Source organism: Dromiciops gliroides, chromosome 5, assembly GCF_019393635.1.
Source record: "Dromiciops gliroides isolate mDroGli1 chromosome 5, mDroGli1.pri, whole genome shotgun sequence".
NCBI classification, from domain to species: Eukaryota; Metazoa; Chordata; class Mammalia; order Microbiotheria; family Microbiotheriidae; genus Dromiciops; species Dromiciops gliroides.
The window spans coordinates 280299269-280317743 of record NC_057865.1 but is presented as its reverse complement, the minus strand read 5'-3'; the positions used below and the strand labels follow the sequence as shown (position 1 = coordinate 280317743).

The following is an 18475-nucleotide window of genomic DNA, read 5'->3' as shown; positions in this document are numbered from 1 at the left end:
TGAATTATTAGGTATAAGTGTCACACACAAGTAGAAATCACTGTGCAATGATTGGGTCACAATGTCATAAATTAAGAGGTGGAAGGAATCTCAGAAACCATCTGGTCCAAACATCTCGAGATGAAGCCCAGAGAAGTTGAGTGACTTGCTACCTGTGAGACCTTGGGCCAGTCACTTCACCCTCACCTTTCTTGGCCTTAGTTTCCTCATCTGTAAAATGAGAGGTTGAACTAGATGGTCTCCAAGGACCTTACAACTCTAAATCTCTGACTGCCACGTTTATGTCATGTTCTTTGACTCTAGATTCAATTGTAGTTTACATGTCCAACATATTTCTAAATGAAAAGCAAACATATTTAAAAAATAAATACCAGCCTTGATGTTTATTTTTGAGTCTACCTTAGAACCTCCTGTTTGTCACATTTTAAAAAATTAGTAACAGATGTCCTGTGACTCAGAACCAGAGATAGAGTTGCCCACGCAATAACAGAACTTGCAAAATGAGAACATTGATGGGGAAAATAAAACCAAACCAAAACCTTTCTAGCCCTCCATGGGGAATCTCCTATAGGGGAGTTATTTGTTCCCACGTGCCCTATGGGGTGGATGGAAGATCGGTGAAAAATTAACAGGTGAGATAAACTCAACCATTATTGATATAGAGGGGGCAGAAGTGGTCCCAGGCTCATGACCTAATTCAGGGATTGGATGCTACTGCCTAGCATATTCACATATATTGACATCTTTCCCTTACCCTTGACATTAAGCTCCTTGAGGGCAGGGACTATTGCTAGTTTGTATTTGAATCCCCAGAGTTTAGCACATTGCCTGGTATATAGTATGTATTGAATAAATGCTCTATCATCAAGTTAGCTATTTATCCATCTACAAATTGCCTTTTAGACTTCCCTTTTTCTCCACTGACTCAGCCAGAACCCTTATTTGAACACTTATCAATTCTCAGGGCAATAACCTCCTAACTGATCTCCCTACATCATCTTTCCCCACTCTAGTGAATTCCAGCCTCAGACAATTACTAGCCTGGACAAGTCACCTAACCACTTCTTGCCTCAGTTTCCTCATCTGTAAAATAGGGTAATAGTATCACCTACATCCCAGGACTGTTGTGAGGATCAAATGAAATAATAATTGTAAAACACTTAGGGCAGTAAGCAGGCACATAGAAAGCACTATATAAATGTTGGTTGTTATTAGTATTATTATTATTATCCTCTACACAGGTGTCAAAATGATTTTTCTTAAAGTTCAGGTCTGTTTATGTCATTGCCCTACTCAGTAAACTCCAATAGCTCCCTATTATTTCCAGGATGCAAGGTAGAGCCCTGTTTGGTCCCTTTATGGTGGTGGTAGGGAACCAACTAATTTAGTAATCCAGTTAAATTATCCCACCCCACCTAAATTAAATGATCGCCAGGTAGGAGTGTGTCTGGATTAACTCCAATCAAAGGTATTCCAACTAAGTGTGGAATGGCTTTGATCCATTTAGATGCCTCTGGTGAGTCTCTGGATGAACTGGAATGAAACTACGGATTGGATTGGCTGAGGAACTTTGGTCACACTCTAGAGGTCATCTATAATATGTGAAACGAATTCAAAATCGAAGATATTTGAGAGATGGGAAGAAGTGTGGTATTCTAGTAAAAATCCCTTAGGGAGGGGGGTTGAGGATAGAGAGGAGAACACCTTGATTTGGGGTTAGGCTTCTGTCTCCTATCCCTCTTCCTATCCCTCATTCCTGCCTTTGGTTCTAGGAGGAGTTTGAGAGCTTATATGGGTCTGAAGGATTCTGGACTTCCCATCAGGTATCCTAGCATCATCCCCTGGGACAGAAGTAACTAGATATGGTGCACGTGGGCAAATTTGTGGTTCCATGGGGAGCCCAACAAAGAACCTACATGAAGCTTAAGGGGAGACTCCTTAAATGGGAGCACCTCAGAAAGGGTAGAAAAGGACTAGCCACCAGCAGTTGTGAGTTACCCTTTGAACACATATGATCTCTATGGAGTTTGAGCCCACTTTCCCAGAGACTGCCTATCTCCTTGGGACACTCTGCCACACCCTTTCAGGGCAATGATTTATACCAACTGTTTTTTTTAACTGTAACACCTTAGTAAATTTCACTTTTTAAAAGTTACTTAAGTTTAGCTGACTCATTTAGGAGAAACCAAAAATCATGGCGGGAAGCACACTTGAATGGGAATTTATGCCTATAGCATGAGAAAGACAAAGCTGAACCTTTCAGGATAACCCCTAGAGTCCTGAGGGGTCAGAGTTGGTATCCAAGTTGTCAGTGAGATTTGGGCCAATTGCTTTGAAGCATGTGCTAAACTGCCTTTCTAGTCTTTTTACTCTTTACCCCTCTTGACACTCTCTATTTGTCCTTCCACAGGCAGAGCATTCCATCTCTTACTATCACACCTCTGGATTGGCTGTCCCTTATGCCTGCAATGCTCTTCTCCCTCCTTTCTACCTCTTAGTTTCTTGGCTTCCTTCAAGACTTAATTTTGCAATGTGCCTATCCCAATGTCACACTAATTATGTCACCTCAGGAAAGTCACCCTCTCAGTGTCCCAGCTAAATAGATCATTAGTTGCTGAGCAAGTGATGATCTGCAGTGGAGGGGAAACTTCCTAAATAGATCTCTGCACCAATACAATCAAAGGCCTGGTCCCCTCAACCCCAATAAAACATGTCCATGGTATTTAAGTATGGAATTGTCCTATGGAATTAAAAAATCCCAGTAAACAAAGTTAAACAAAAGTGTAACCAACGTTTTCCCTAGTGGATAGAGCAATCTACTCAGAGACAGGGACACTTGGGTTAAAATTTCACCTCTCAGAGCCCCTATAAAATAATAGGCTGGGACCAGCTGGTTTCTCAGCTCTGGATCTGTGACCTTTGAATCCCATTATATACCATGGTCCTATGAAATCCATAGTACTATCTCATGTTAATTATTTTCCTAGAGATGCCAGTATTGGGATGAAAGTCACTGATTTATGGGACTTTATTTGGTTTGTGTATGATTTTCCAAATGCAAGTGACATGGGTTATGTCATGCACACCTTTTAGCTGTTAGCTATAGAATTCTCCATCACCAATATACAACTGTTTGCCTTTGAAGACAAACAGCCTCTGAATGGGAGCCTGACTTTTCCTGATTTTTTTCCTTTTTATATAACCAAAGTTGTCTTTTAAGCTGTATGGCTGGGATACCCCTTTTAAAAACGACATCATCAATAAGAATGACTGTTGCTATTTGCTCAGAGTAAGGCAGAAGGGAACAAAAGTCCATATGGCACCTGATTTTGTCCTGACACTCAATTGGTGGACGGTCTTTGAGGCAAGTGCTTTGAAAGTCATTTTTTTTCTTCATCTATAGAATATTCAAGAAGAGATCAGAAACAGGTGGCACCAAATTACAGGCTTTTTCACTTCCACTGGAAAGTTTCTAGCCCTGCTGCTCCAACCTTTGCATCTCTTATTATTATTAATAGGAATAGATATCATTTATATAGCATCTTAAGTCTGCAAAGCTGTCTCTCTCTGTCTCATGGTTTGTTGTTTTTTTTTTTTTAGTGAGGCAATTGGGGTTAAATGACTTGCCCAGGGTCACACAGCTAGTAAGTATTAAGTGTCTGAGGCCGGATCTGAACTCAGGTACTCCTGACTCCAGGGCCGGTGCTCTATCCACTGTGCCACCTAGCTGCCCCTTCATGTTCTTACAATGACTATTCATTTTATGTTCCTTAGGAGGAAAGGAAGAAATCCTAATGACACTGACCAAAAAACAACAGCAACAATAACAACAAAAAAAGGAAAAAAAAGGATGAAGAAAAACAAATCTGGTCCCCAAGAAGAGATATAACAATAAAATCTATCAGTAGAAATTCACTTTTTTTTCTCTGTTGGATGTTATACATAAGTCCCCCAATTAACTTGTCAGCACTATTAGCCACCAGCAAAGATGTAGCTAGGCTTTTGAGCCTAAGGCTTTGCCCAAGGTATCAAAATGTAAAGGGCTCACTTTTGTTTCCTTCAGTAGTATAGAAACAATTAAGCATTGTACCTAGTTAACCAAAATAACTAGTAAAAATAGTAAGTTGTTATATTTTCTTACCCATCTGATGGAATCATATTTTAAACTGGAAAGAAACCAGGAAGTAAGCTGATTGGTCCGTTCTCACTTTACAGATGAGGGAGGTTAAGGAACTTGTCCAGAGTCACAGAGGTTTAAAATAGTGGAGCCCTGACTTGAACCAGCTAAACTCAATTCAAATTCAGGATGTGTTCTTCTGCATCTTGATACTTCCCTCAGATAAAGTCCTTCCTGACTTGGTCACACCATGCTTTTCCACATCTATGGGTCTCTTTTGTAGTCTTCATTCATTGGCCCAGGTGTCATAGGATTATTTTCTCCCCTGCCAAAACACCTTATGCTCCAAGATCTCTTCTCCCAATGGACTTTGTTTCCCGGGGTCTCTCTGTTCAATTTAATTTGTTTTAAGAGGTTGATTTCAGGTATGTTTTAGGCTGTTTGTTATTTCCCTCATCTCAGGGGATAGAATTACTTAGAGCTCAGCCAACCAGGTTTTGGAGCCATTTGGGAGGCCTCTCGATTTAAAAATTCTTTTCCTGTCTTATCTCTTCCCTTCATTAAAAACACCTGTCTCCTCAGGATTACTGATCTCAAGCAGGTGCTAAGAAGAAAGCAATCTGATCAAACTCATTCATACTAAGTTTCGCATCATGCCTCCCATTCCCTGTGTCCCTAAGGGAGGCAACGTGACCCACTGGGAAGAAGGACGGAGTCATGGGACCTGAGTTCAAATGTCACCTCTGAAACTTAGTCCATGAGTGTAGCAAGTCACTAAATAATAGCCAGTTGGGGGGTGGGGGTGGGGCAAGTGATTTAACCTCTGCCAGTCTCAGTTTCTTGGTCTTTAAAATGGGGAAACTATTTTGTATCTTCTTGGAAGGTTGGTTTAGTAGGAAGACCATAGTTGATCAATCAGCATTTATTAAAAACCTACTATGTGTAAGGCCCTGTGCTGAGTACTGGGAATAGAAAGACAATTGATGAGATTAGATGCGTTGAGCTCAAAACCCAGCTGTGGTCTTAGCTGCATCACTGCAAACCTAGCTTTTCTGAACTCCTATTACCCTATCTATAAAATGGGAATAATAGTAGATAGCTAATGTTTAGCTAGTGCTCTAAGATTTGCAAAATGCTTTCCATGTTTCATCAATGTCCACATTTCATCACATTTGATTCTTACAAGAATCTTTTAAGGTGTTATTATTATGCTTGTTTTAAAGACCAAGGAACTGGGGGTGGCAGAGGTTAAATCACTTGCCCCCCCCCCCCCCCCCGGCAACTGGCTATGAAAGATCCAAGTAAGAATCTTTGTACTATGTACCTCCCAAGGGTGTTGTGAGGAACACCCTTTGTTTTCTTTGAGTCTAGGTCTCCCTACATTGATTGACCAGGCTGGAAGTGTACTGGTTACTCACAGGCCCTATCCCATTGCTGATCAGCAGTTTGCCCCTCCTTAGGCAGCTAGGTAGACCCCAGCTCTTGAAAACTTCTCATAGTGATGCGGGCACCCAATCAGTTTAGCCCGCTGAATGCAGCTCAGAATTTAGGAGGTGAAGTGGTCCACTGGCCTCAACCTTCCCTCTAGCAGGGATTATGATTTAGGAATTATGAATTAGGAGCATTTGCCACTATGCCTGTCTAGAATGAACTCTGTAAACCTTAAAATGCTACAGAAATGTAGGTTATTATCTGGTACATTTTAATTCCTAATCAGGTTAGTTCCTGCAAAATCTGACACAAGAAAAATATGCCCTCCATCTCCCCAAATCACCCCCTCCCAATAAATCATGGCTTGTCCAATGATATCCTGAAGGAGTTAAAACTCCTTCTTAAGGACCTGATTTGCAGATCTGACTTGGTCTCAACAAACTCGAAAGGACTAGACCAAGTCTCCTTCTTAATGGAACATTCTTACAGTCAGTATTAATTGTGGTTATCTGTGGGGTGTCTCAATAAGCAAATCTAAGCAATAAACCTTTATTGAACGTTTAACATGTGAAAAGCCTAGTGCTTGGGCCTGGGCTCTTTTCCTTCTTGAGGGTGATTTGAATGGTCTTTGATCTTTTTAACCAAGGAAGACAGCATATTACTTATCAAGGATTGGCAATGAGAAGAGGCATAAAGGTCAGTAGAGAAATATAAACAACAACAAAAATGAGCTAATCAGGGATTAAGACTACTGGAGTGGTCAGGAAGACATGGGTTCATATTTTGTCTCTGATTCTTATTAGCTGTGGAACCCTGGGGAAGTCACTTATCCTTTTTGTGCCTCGGTTTCCCTTATATGTCCATTGCTCTCCACTCACCTATCAACCACCCTGGTGCAGACCATCAGTACTGCATGTCTGGACTGTGGCAATAGCCCTGTGGTTGTTCTCCCTGCCGTGAGTGTTGCTCATTGAAGTGAGTCCATCTAGGCTGTCAGTTGGATCTTCCTAAAGTACAGGTCTGACCAAGTCACTCCCCTACTTGACAAATTCCAAAGGTTCTCTCTTCCTTCCAGGTTTAAATACAAAGTAACATTGGGCTTTTAAAGTCCTTTCCCTTTTTCTTGCATTTTACTCTTTTCCACAGAGTCTATGGTCTTTCACATGAGCTTCCTTCCTGTTCCTTATGCACAACACTCCGTCTTCCAGTTCTATGTCTTTTCTTTTTTTTTTTTTTTGGTGAGGCAATTGGGGTTAAGTGACTTGCCCAGGGTCACACAGCTATTAAGTGTCAAGTGTCTGAGGCTGGATTTGAACTCAGGTCCTCCTGAATCCAGGGCCGGTGCTCTATTCACTGTGCCACTTAGTTGCCCCAAGTTCTATGTCTTTTCACTGTTTTTTCCCATTCATGGAATGTTCTCATTCTTTACCTCTGCCTCCTGTCTTCTCTGACTTTCTTTAATATTCAGCTCAAATCTTTCCTTTTGCACGAGGTCTTTCTAGCCACCAACCACTACTCCAATGACTTCCCTTGGAGATTACTTTCCATTTGTCCTGTATAGATCTTGTACATACATAGTTGTGTGTCTGCTGTATTTTGCATTAGAATGTAAGCTCCTTGAGGGCAGAATCTGTCTTTTACCTTTCTTTGCATTCACAATGCTTGGCACAAATGCCTGGCACATTGTTGTTCAGTCATTTTCAGTCATGTCCTACTCTTCATCTGGGGTTTCCTTGGCAAAAAATACTGGAGTGGTTTGCCATTTCCTTCTATGGCTCATTTTACAGATGAGGAAACTGAGACAAAGAAGGTTAATTAATTTGCCCAAGCTAGTCAGTTCCTAAAACTGGATTTGAACTCAAGTCTTCCTGACTCCAGGCTCAGTGCTCTATCCACTGAGCAACCTAGCTGCCTGGCACATCAGAAGTGATTAATAAATAATTGTTGGTAGGACCCTGTTCCAGGAACCCTGGGTCTTCTCTATGCTGCAGAAGGTCAATGAGGGAAGCCCATATATGGGCTTGGAGAAGAAACATTAGTTTATTGTAAACCCAGAGAATGAGAAAATATTTTGTCACTGGGAATTATTTGATGCCTTCTGGACTTTTTTTAACTAGGAAAGAAAACTGTTTAAAGTAAGCAACTTGTATTTTATCTACTAAAGGGAGTACCATATATGGTTCAGTGGGAAGTACGGGCTCCAAAGTCAGAGAATCTGGATTCCCATCCTGCATTTGATTCTTACATGTGTGACCTTGGGCAAATCAAATTATGTCCCTGGGCATCTAGTTTCTTTATCTGTAAAATGAGATGGTTGGACTAGATGGTTTTTGATTTCCTTTCCAGTTCTAGATCCATGATCTTATAATTCCGCCCCCCCCCCCCAAGTTAGTTCAGTTAAAACTCTAACCTGTTCTAGAGCCCATGGTTAAACTTTCAGAGTGAGCATTTATACTTTGGAAATCCACAAGTGCTAAAACCCCTCATTTTGTTTGTTGATTTTCTAGACTTAAGAAAGTGTTAATGCAGGTTAAACTAAAAGTGAACCTTGCTCACATTTTTTTTTAAATCAAGGAGGCATTTGTTAAATATTTACCATCATGTTCCTGCATGTCACTGCTGGCAAACCATTTCTTTCTGATACTCTGGCAACCTTTTAAGACTTTTCTGCAACAAGTGTGTTTTAAGGGCTTCCATGTACCAAGTGCTGTGGATGCTAAGAAAGGCAAAAATATAGTCCTTGCCTTCTTGGACTTTAATTCTACTAAAGGAGCAAATGCAAACAACTGTGAGTATACAAGTTGCAAAAAGATTAGTTGCTGTTCCATCTAGCATTGGGAATGTGGGGAGGGAGTAGGAGAGAAAGACAGGGAGAAAGCCTCCTACAGGAGGGATTGGAGAATTGAAGGAAGGTGGGAAAGCCCGGGGTAGAGGTAAGGAAGGAGAACATTTCAGCCATGGAGGACAGGCTTTGAAAAGGTGCCAAATCTGCAGAGAGATTGTCATGTGGAAGGAACCGATTGAAAAGAAATTACATTCTGCATCAGAGGAAATCCCAGACCGTTGCCTCTTTGCCTTAATAACAACCAATCTTCTAGCTCACTGGCCCCTGAAGAGGGAAGTGTGTCCGCTCTTCCTTTCTGGCCATAGCTAAGATGACTCTGTCAGATGCCAATGTATGACAACAGTCCCAGTGCTTCCCCACCACCTCCCTGCCCCCCACGCAATAGCAGCTCTGACAAAACCAGTTTATACGAAAGCTCTCTCTTGGTGGCCTGGCATCAGTTACTATGGCGCTGGAGATGGCCGTGTCATCTGGGCTCCTCTTCATTTCTGTGTAAAAAGGCCAGGAAAAAACCCTCAAGGAAAACACCTTATTTTAGAGAAATGTGGCATGACCAGCCTCTCCGTCGTGGCCGTTTGCCTAGGCTTACCCACATCTCCCCACAAAGAGGCTAAGATGTGTTTACGTCCTTCCCCCCCCCCCCCCGTTTCCATATGGTTTGTTCACAGGCCCTCGCTTGTGTGCGTGTGAATGCTCACTTCCATTGACTGCTGTGAGGGAATTGTTCCCGGAATACTGGCCATCTTCTCCTCAATGGACCGGCGAGACAACAGAAAGGGCTCAGATGCACCGGTTTCCACAGGCCCATTGTGCTGCCTTTGTGAGGCATTTTGGAACCTAATAAATAATGTCAAAAGTCTCTCTCATCGCCAAAAATGTTCCTTTTGAAAGATTTCTAATAGCATTTTTGTTCGGCAATGTCTCCCAGTGTTGCGAAGAATCCATGCCACACAATGGGGATCTGGCCTATCGCGTGCCGCCAGACTATGATGCCCTGGCAGGGCTCAGGAGGAAGCCTTCCTGGTCCTACCTTCCCCAGGTAAGAAGGACCCTTTGCTGACTCAGACTCAGAAATGATCACTTAGTCCTTGTCATTGGAGGATTTTAATACCTTTTTACTTTGAATCCAGATGTCCAAATTATTGCCCTAAATGTGAAAAGTACCGATGGGTCATCTAATTCAAGTTCTTCTTTTTACAGATGAGGAAACTGAGGCCCCTAGAGACACCAAACAGCTTGTCAAGATCACATAGGCAGGAAACAGATCAGATTAGAACTTAGGTTCCATGACTTCAATAGAGCACACTCTGGTTGCACCCGGATTTCTTTTTTTGGGGGGGGGCGGGCAATTGGAGTTAAGAGACTTGCCCAAGGTCACACGGCTAGTAAGTATCAAGTGTCTGAGGCCAGATTTAAACTCAGGTACTCCTGACTCCAGGGCCGGTGCTCTATCCACTGCTCCACCTAGCTGCCCCCGTGTACCCTGATTTCTTTCTGTCACCCTTGTCCTCTACCCTTTTATGCTAGCATTTTCAGCCATGCTTGCAAGGGGTGGCCCTCCTTGTCTGTCTCACTGAAAAATTCAGTAGACCCGAAGGTAGCTAAAGACAGGTTTATGATCAAGATAGAATTTGTCTATGAGCAACCCTGGCTACCTTCACAGAATTATCATTGATAACTGGAAGAGACTTCAGAAGTCATTTGTTCCCCCCCCCCCCCCCGCCCCTTTCCTGACCCATTTTATAGATAAAGTAACTGAGGTCAAGAGAGTAGAAATGAGTTCTTAAGTTAACAAGTGATTTGAACCTTACCCCAAATCCAATGCACCATGCATTGGAGTGACCCTTTTATCATCTGCAATCTTGGGAGTTTGAACTGGAGCTCACTAGATTCTAACTGTTTCCTCTTTGGTAAGTAAAGTGACAGAGACTGGTTCTCTAGATAAAACTCATTCTCTATCTGAAAATCCCTCTGATGCTGAGAAATAGAAGAGGACTGTAATCATTGTCTTAGGTGGAATTTAGTTTCTTCTGTATTCTTATCATGGTTAAATCATCTGAAATTTAAAATAAAAACAACAACCACCTTCAATTAGCTGAAATTCCTAGTGCCATCTTAACTACTTAGAACTAAAAATAACTTCAATTCCACTGTTACATGAGGAATTAGATTTAATTCTCAGCTTTGTGAGACTTTGGATAAATCATCTCACTTTTCAGGGCCTTAATTTTCTTATCTATAAAATGGGAGGGGGTGTACTGTAACATCTGGATTCCTGAATGCTCTCTAACACCTCTAGCTCTCAATGACAACAATGTCCTTTCTTAAAATGTATCACCCAGGGGGACAGCTAGGTGGCACAGTGGATAGAGCACCAGTCCTGGATTCAGGAGGAACTGAGTTCAAATCCAGCCTCAGACACTTGACACTTACTAGCTGTGCGACCCTGGGCAAGTCACTTAACCCCCATTGCCCCACAAAAACAAACAAAAAAAGTATCACCCAGAAATGAATACAACAGTGTCACAGATGTAGACCCCAAAAGGACCTTATCAGTTGTCTTTTCTGACACCCTCCATTTTACAGATGAGGAAACTGAGTCCCAGAGAGGTGAAGTTGCTTCCCTGAAGGCAGAGGCAGGATTCTTGTCAAAGTCCTTAAACTCTCTATCCAGTGGATTTACCCCCCCTTCCCCCCCACCCCCGCCCCATCTTGCCACACTATCAAACTAGTTGTCAATTTATGTCCACTAGCATTCCTATAAACTCTGCAACTGATTATGCTAGTATTTTTACCTTTGTAAGGAAAACAGATGTTTGAATATCTCATTCAACAATTTCTTTTTTAGGAGATATGGAAAGTCTACCCATTAATGCAGACTAAGAATGTGTCCATATCTCATGGTATTTACCTGAGGCACTGAGGGGTTGTGATTTGCCTTGAGTCATAGTGCTAATACCTTACATGTTAGTGATAAGACTTGAACCTAGGCCTTCCTAACTCTAAGACCAGCCCCAGTAAGCCAGAGAGCTTCTTATCATGAAAAAAACTAAGTAGCTAAACTATTACTGTATTCCACTACTCTTATCTTTGGATGCTTTTCCACCTGAATAATATAGTTAGAGTGCACATAAGATTTTATAAAGAGAGGTCCCTGAGCATAAAGTGATGATGAAAACATTTAGTTTCAAGGAAGTCAGGAGCCAGGGGATTTTGTGGTTTGACATAGTGGATACTAGAGCAAATTGGGGCCTTTTCCTTCAGCTTGTCCTATAGGAGGCTTTTCCTGATTCTCCCAGGCATTAACTCTTTTCTGCCCCTCCCCCAAATAACTTTATATTTGCTTCTCTGTGCACATCTTATCCTTTCTTCCTCTAAGCACTCTTGGAGGTAAGGACTGTTTTCCTTTTTTGCCTTCCTATCCTTAGTGTGGAGCACAAGCAATGGACCTATGATTTCAATGGAAGAGGAAACTCCCTGTGAGGGAAGTCTCTGCTGATGCAGATCTCAGCACCCACTTTGTGACTTGTAGGCTTAGGAAGTTTCATGGGAGAGCAGAGAGTTTCAAGAACTTCCCCAGGTTTATACACTCACTATGTGCTAAAGGTTGGACTATAATCCAAGTTCTCCCAGCCCTAAGGCCAGCTTCCCAGCCCCCCTGGATCCCATGGAATAGCATATTCCAGGCACTTAATAAATACTTGCTTTTAAAATTTTTTTCAACTTTTTAACATTTGCTTTTAAAAAAATTGAACAGTAAATCTTAAAATGGTATGGGAATGTGAGTTATTTCTAGTCTTAGAAGGTTTTGTTTATGGAAAGAGGAATGCAACAGCATACGTTTGATTGCCTTGATCCTATGGAATCCAAGTGTTTTTCTTTCATAGTTTCAACATGATCTTTAAGATTTAACCTAGAACACTGATCAGCACAATGACCAATCACAATTCCAGTAGTCTCAAGATGAAAGATGTGACCCACCTCCTGACAGAGAAGTGATTGGATCAGGGAAGAATATAAACATGCACACATATAAATGTATACACGTGTGTGCACACAGATATGTATTTACATGGATGTATGTGCCAACACATATGCGTATTGTGTGTACATATATATTTATGTGTACATGCATATATATACATACACATACACATGCATACAATGTAGCAATTTGTTTTACTTGACTATGAATATTTGTTACAAAGGTTTTGCTATTCCTTTTCCTTTTCTAATGGAGTGGAGGTGGGGCTGAAAATAAGATTGTCCCTCCCCCCCCCAAAAAAAAAGAAAACGAAGAGACAGCCATTGAAGCATTTAAATAACAATAACACAAAACATGGCAGAGAATGGAAGAAAGGCCAGAAAGGAACACAGACAGAAGAAACAGCTTTAAAAGTTCCATGTTGAACTTATACTTAAAACATACTATCCTTGATAAGGATTCATGGTTTCTCATAGAATGCATTTTTTTCCTGTTCTGTTTTGTGTATGGAAATGATCACTTTATTTGGTACTGGTTCATTTCAACATAATTTAAAGATAATGTAAAGATAAAATCCGAGCTAAGCAAATGAGTTTAATTTGGAACAAAAAGGTGCTTCTCCAGATCAAATTCCAAGCCCTTCATTTTACAGAGGAGGAAGATGAGACCAAGAGTGGTTAAGTGACTTGTCTAAAGTCACATGGGCAGAAAGTTAGAAGTGGGGTTTCACTCTTTGGTCAGGGCATCTTCCCATCGTGCCATGGAATATTAGACTAGAGAAAGACCTGGTGCTTGCTTCGGCAGCACATATACTAAAATTGGAATGATACAGAGGAAGATTAGCATGGCCCCTGAGCAAGGCTGACACACAAATCTGTGAAGCATTCCATACTTTAAAAAATTTTTAAAAATAGAGACAGACCTGCTCTTGTTGCATCATTTGGGGGAAAGAAAGTGAGAGAAAGCAGAAAGAGACAGTAAGAGATACAAAGAGAATTAATTAGTTCACAGATTTGAAGCTAGAAGAGATTATAGAATTCAACTGGTGTAACTGCCCTTATTTTGGAGATAACAGCTTGTGTTTATGCAGTTCTATAAAGTAAGCAGAGAACTTTACATATGTTACTTCATTTGATTCTTACTACAAACTTGTGAGGTGGGTGCCATTATTGTCCTTGTGTTATAAATGGGGAAACTGAGGCTGAAACTAAATGGCTTGCTTAGGGTCATATAGCTAACAAGTGGCAGAGACTGTTTTGTTTTCCCTTTTGTATTCCCAGAACTCGTTTGATGCCCAGCCAATAGAAAGAAGTCAATAAATGTTTGTTGAGTTCCGTAATGGAATGGAATTTTCCAGAGATTATTCTGAAAGTCAGCCAGTCAGTTCCAGCCACCTCTCAGTCTCAGTCAGCACCAAGGATAGTACCAAGAGAGCCATAGGCAATCCAGGATTTGGGAAACTGAGAGAAATCATTTCATTTGGGGCAGGAAGATGAGTAGACTTGTCTAAAGAATAAAGATGAAACTGGTTCATGGGTCAAAGTCAAGGTCAGCAAGGGATCCAGCAAATGGAATAGGGACTTTGAGAGGTGGTGTTTCTAGTCATGTTTGACTGGGAAATGATTATGAAATGTACCTTTTTGTTCTATGAAATGTGGTTGTCCTGGGGTGGCTAGGTGGCTTAGTGGATAAAGCACTGGCCCTGGATTCAGGAGTTCCTGAGTTCAAATCCGGCCTCAGACACTTGACACTTACTAGCTGTGTGACCTTGGGCAAGTCACTTAACCCCCATTGCCCCGGAAAAAAAAAATGTGGTTGTCCCATCTTTCCCATATTCCCATAGGTAACCACTGGATCTCCCAATCTCACCCATGCTAGAAGGACAGGGATTCTTCACAGGCCTGACCACAGTGATTATCTCCACAGAAGCTTGGACCTGTTCAATTTCTGACCTGGTTTGGTTTGACCCTCCTTAGATAGTCTTATGAAAACATCTGATTAGTATTAGATCTACCTAGAATGCTTGAATTCAAGCCATCTACCCAGCCTTCCCAGTAGCAGGGACTATAGACATAAACCACAACTTCTGGCCAATTGAATTCATTTCAATCAATTGCCCTGACCCCTACTTAAATTAACTAAACTAGTAAGAAAATACAAAATCTTATAGATTTTAAGGTGCAGCTTTTCTGCTGGGCTCCTTATAGAGTCCTTTTCTTTTCTTTTCTTTCCCTTTCTTTCTTTCTTTCTTTCTTTCTTTCTTTCTTTCTTTCTTTCTTTTTTTTTTTGGTGAGGCAATTGGGGTTAAGTGGCTTGCCGAGGGTCACACAGCTAGTAAGTGTCAAGTGTCTGAGGCTGGATTTGAACTCAGGTCCTCCTGAATCCAGGGCTGGTGATCTATCCACTGCTCCACCTAGTGGGTTTGCTTTGTCCTTGGCTCAGCAGGTACTTCTTTGATGTCAATGAGAAATCCAAAACCTCTATTTCTCTAAAGTCCACAATATTGTCTTGTGGTCAAGGATGGGATGAGGAAACTGAGGCTCTTCTCATCTCCCATCCTTCCCCACCAAATAATTTTCTCTAGGGGCTTGGCTGGTACTGCTTGACCACTTGCTGGTCTTACACTAGTGTGCTAGAATACAGGCTAGTTTGCCATTTTATATAAAACTTCTAGGATGACTAAGTGTCCTCAACCAATAGTAATGCCACATTCTATGGAGCATCACCATTTCATATAATGGTTTTCTAGGACTTCTCAAACCTAGTTTCAGATCCTTGACTAATCGGTTCAATAGAGCTGGTCTCACCTGGTTAAAGTTACTTTAAGTGGGAGTTGGGGGAATCAATTCAGTCAACCCTTAATCTTACAAGAATGCATTAAAAATAGAATTTATCCAACACTTGCTATGTCCCAAGGGCTGTGCTAAATGCAGGGGGATATAAATATAGAAGCAAAGACAGCTATTGCCCTCAAGGAGTTTATAGTCTAATGGGAGAGACAACACACACAATGGCATGTTGGCCAAGGAGGGGCATTTTGGTGGAAAATTATTGGAGAAGGATGTGGAGCAATCAGGAAATAAACACAACACTACATATACTAAGGTAACTAACTGATGATAGTCCATATTTTCTTCTGAAAAGAAATGTGACACTTTGTAATTCAATTCAATGAACATTTCTTAAGCACCTCTAATATGCATGACACTATGTTAGATGATAAAGAAATAAATATCTTCCCCAGCTCTCAAGAAGCTGACTTTCTATTCTGGAAATGTAAAAGATACACTGATAAGGAAATGCAGTGTTATGCACAAAATAATTTCTTTTTCTTTCTTTCTTTTTCTTTTTTTTTTGCAGGGCATTGAGGGTTAAGTGACTTGCCAAGGGTCACACAGCTAGTAAGTGTCAAGTTTCTGAGGCTGGATTTGAACTCAGGTCCTCCTGAATCCAGGGCTAGTGCTTTATCCACTGTGCCACCTAGCCGCCCCCCCCCCCAATAATTTCTTGAGGTAGAGTGTACTAAGAGCTTGGAGACTTGAAGAAGGCCACACGTAACAGGGTATTTGGAGTTGAGTTTTGAAGGAAACTAGGGACTCTAAGAGATGAAGGTAAGGAGGGAGTGTGTTCTAAATATGGGGTACAGCATGGGCAAAGGTGTGGAGATAGGAGATGGAATGTCATATATGGATAACAGTTAGTAGGCCAGTCTGAAAGAAATGTAGAGTAATTAAAGGGGAATAGCATGAAATAAAATGGAAAAGGTAAATGATGGGCAGGTCCTTAGTCTTCCATATCTATGATTTTTGTCATTGTGAACTTATAGTCTGGAAACTGTCTCCACTGAAGCAGATCTGCAACTCTATCACGATACACCATTTTATACTTGCTTGGGAGCCCTGGAAAGCTAAGTGCCAGGCCTATGGCCACACCACCAGTATGGGTCGGAGGATCTGAAGCCAAGCCTTCCCAAGATGAGTTCCTATGGCTGGCAAGGGAACCTAATCATGTTTTATCCTCTAGCTTTTGCGAAAGACAGACATTAGATCTCAAGGGGAAGTGATACTTGGAATAACATCTTTAAAGAGGAGCCCTATTTCCCTACTTGTGTTAAGGTAGAAAAGTCAATTTTAGCGTTCCCTTAATCTGTACGCTCCTAATGTCCAATTAAACAATATCCCAATCCTCCTTAATGCTAAAGTCTTCCCCCTAATGATTATCTCCAATTTATCCTGAATGTATCTTGTTTGTACAATGTATTTTTTAAACCTTTTCTTCATATACACAGCAATTAGCACAGTGCCTTGCACATGGTATGTTGTATTGTAAATAGTATGATGCTTAATAATAAATGCTTGGTTGTTAACTTATTAATTATCTTATTGTTTTTCATGTCCAATTCTTTGTGACCCCATTTGGGATTTTCTTGGCAGAGATACTGGAGTGGGTTGGCATTTCCTTCTCCAGTTCATTTTACAGATGAGGAAATGGAGGCAAATAAGGTTAAGTCACTTGTCCTGAGTCACACAGGTAGTAAATGTCTGAGGCCAGATTTGAACTCAGGAAGACGAGTCTTCCTAACTCTAGAACTGGCACTCTATTCACTGTGCCTCCTAAGTACCCTATTAATTATTTAGTATCTTCCAATTTTTCTCTGATCTATACATAGGCAGGCTGAGTAATGAGCAGAAATTGAGCTAAATTAATATTATATTTACTATACATACATTTAAATTTAATGTATATGGAAATAGACAGGCCCAGGATAGATAGATAGATAGATAGATAGATAGATAGATAGATAGATAGATAGATAGATAGATAGATAGATAGATAGATAGATAGATAGATGGATGGATGGATGGATGGATGGATAGATAGATGGATGGGAAAGGGGAAGAGAGAAAGAAGGGGGAGAAAGAGTAGGTAAGGCAAGAAACGGAAAGGGAGAGAAAGGAAGGGGTGAGAGAATATGGGAGAGGGGAGGAAGGGGAGAGAGAGAGAAAGAGAGAGAGAGAGAGAGAGAGAGAGAGAGAGAGAGAGAGAGAGAGAGAGAGAGAGAGAGCTCACTATGTGCTAGACACTGTTCTAAGTATTGGGACATACATACAAGTTAAGAAGCTATTAAATCCTTACCCTTAAGGAGTTTGCATTCTAATGGAGGAAGATGACACATAAAGGGGAACTGGAAGAGGGAGGATGGCATCTCTAGGGTGGGAAGACTATTGGTGAGGAGGGGGAGAAGCTCAGGGCAATGGTGGAGCTGGAATGAAATATTGCCAAACTCAGGATTTCATTGGCATGGGAAACTTGTAAAGAGACAACTCCCTTTATCAATATTGAACAATTCCTGTTCTGTAATGTCAAGGCTTATGGAGTTGCGTTGGAGAACTAAGAGGTTATGTGACTTACCTAGGGTCATACATTCATTATATGTCAGAAGTGGAACTTGAACACAGATCTTCCTGACTTTGAGGCCAGGTCTCTATCCACTTCACCACACTGTCCCTCAGAGAATCATAAGATCATAGATTTATAGCTGGAAGGAACCTTAGAGGTCATCTCATCCAACCCCCTATTTTATAGATGAGGAAACTGAGGCCTAAAGAAGTTAAGCGATTTACACACCTAATCAGTGTCTGAGGCAGGTTTGGAAACAAGTTCTTCCTGACTCCAAATTCTGTGCTCTCTCCACTACACCTCTTCATGTAAAAATTAGCACCAGGGCTAGGGCCAGGGACTGGTCCTAGGGTGCCACTGGTATAGGGAACCCTGAACAAGGAAACTCCCTTTGCCAATTCAGACTGCAAAACAAGAACTACTGCTGGAAAATGCGTTTGGCCCTGGGCCACTTCACTTTTCAGTCTCTCCCTATTCATTTCCCTGTAGTCCATCTAGATGCTGGTCTTCATATCCAATGTCAATGAAAGGGGGGTCTCTAAATTCACTTTTCTTTGTCTTTTTCCTCTTTGACTTTACTTCTTCTCACCTTTCTCTTGGCCCAAGTGATGCACAGAATGAAACAGAATAAAAATGGCCCCGGCTGCCATCTCCTGGGTTCCTCATTTTGTTGCTCTCCATTTTTCTTTGTAATGGA

At 41.3% G+C, this 18475-nt stretch overlaps 1 non-coding gene across 1 annotated transcript; it reads left to right on the top strand.

Annotated features, from left to right (window-relative positions):
* Positions 1 to 13166: 13166 nt before the first annotated feature.
* On the top strand, positions 13167 to 13274 carry LOC122730178. The gene has a single exon (XR_006353392.1). It is a non-coding gene; the product is annotated as a U6 spliceosomal RNA (small nuclear RNA).
* Positions 13275 to 18475: the final 5201 nt, after the last annotated feature.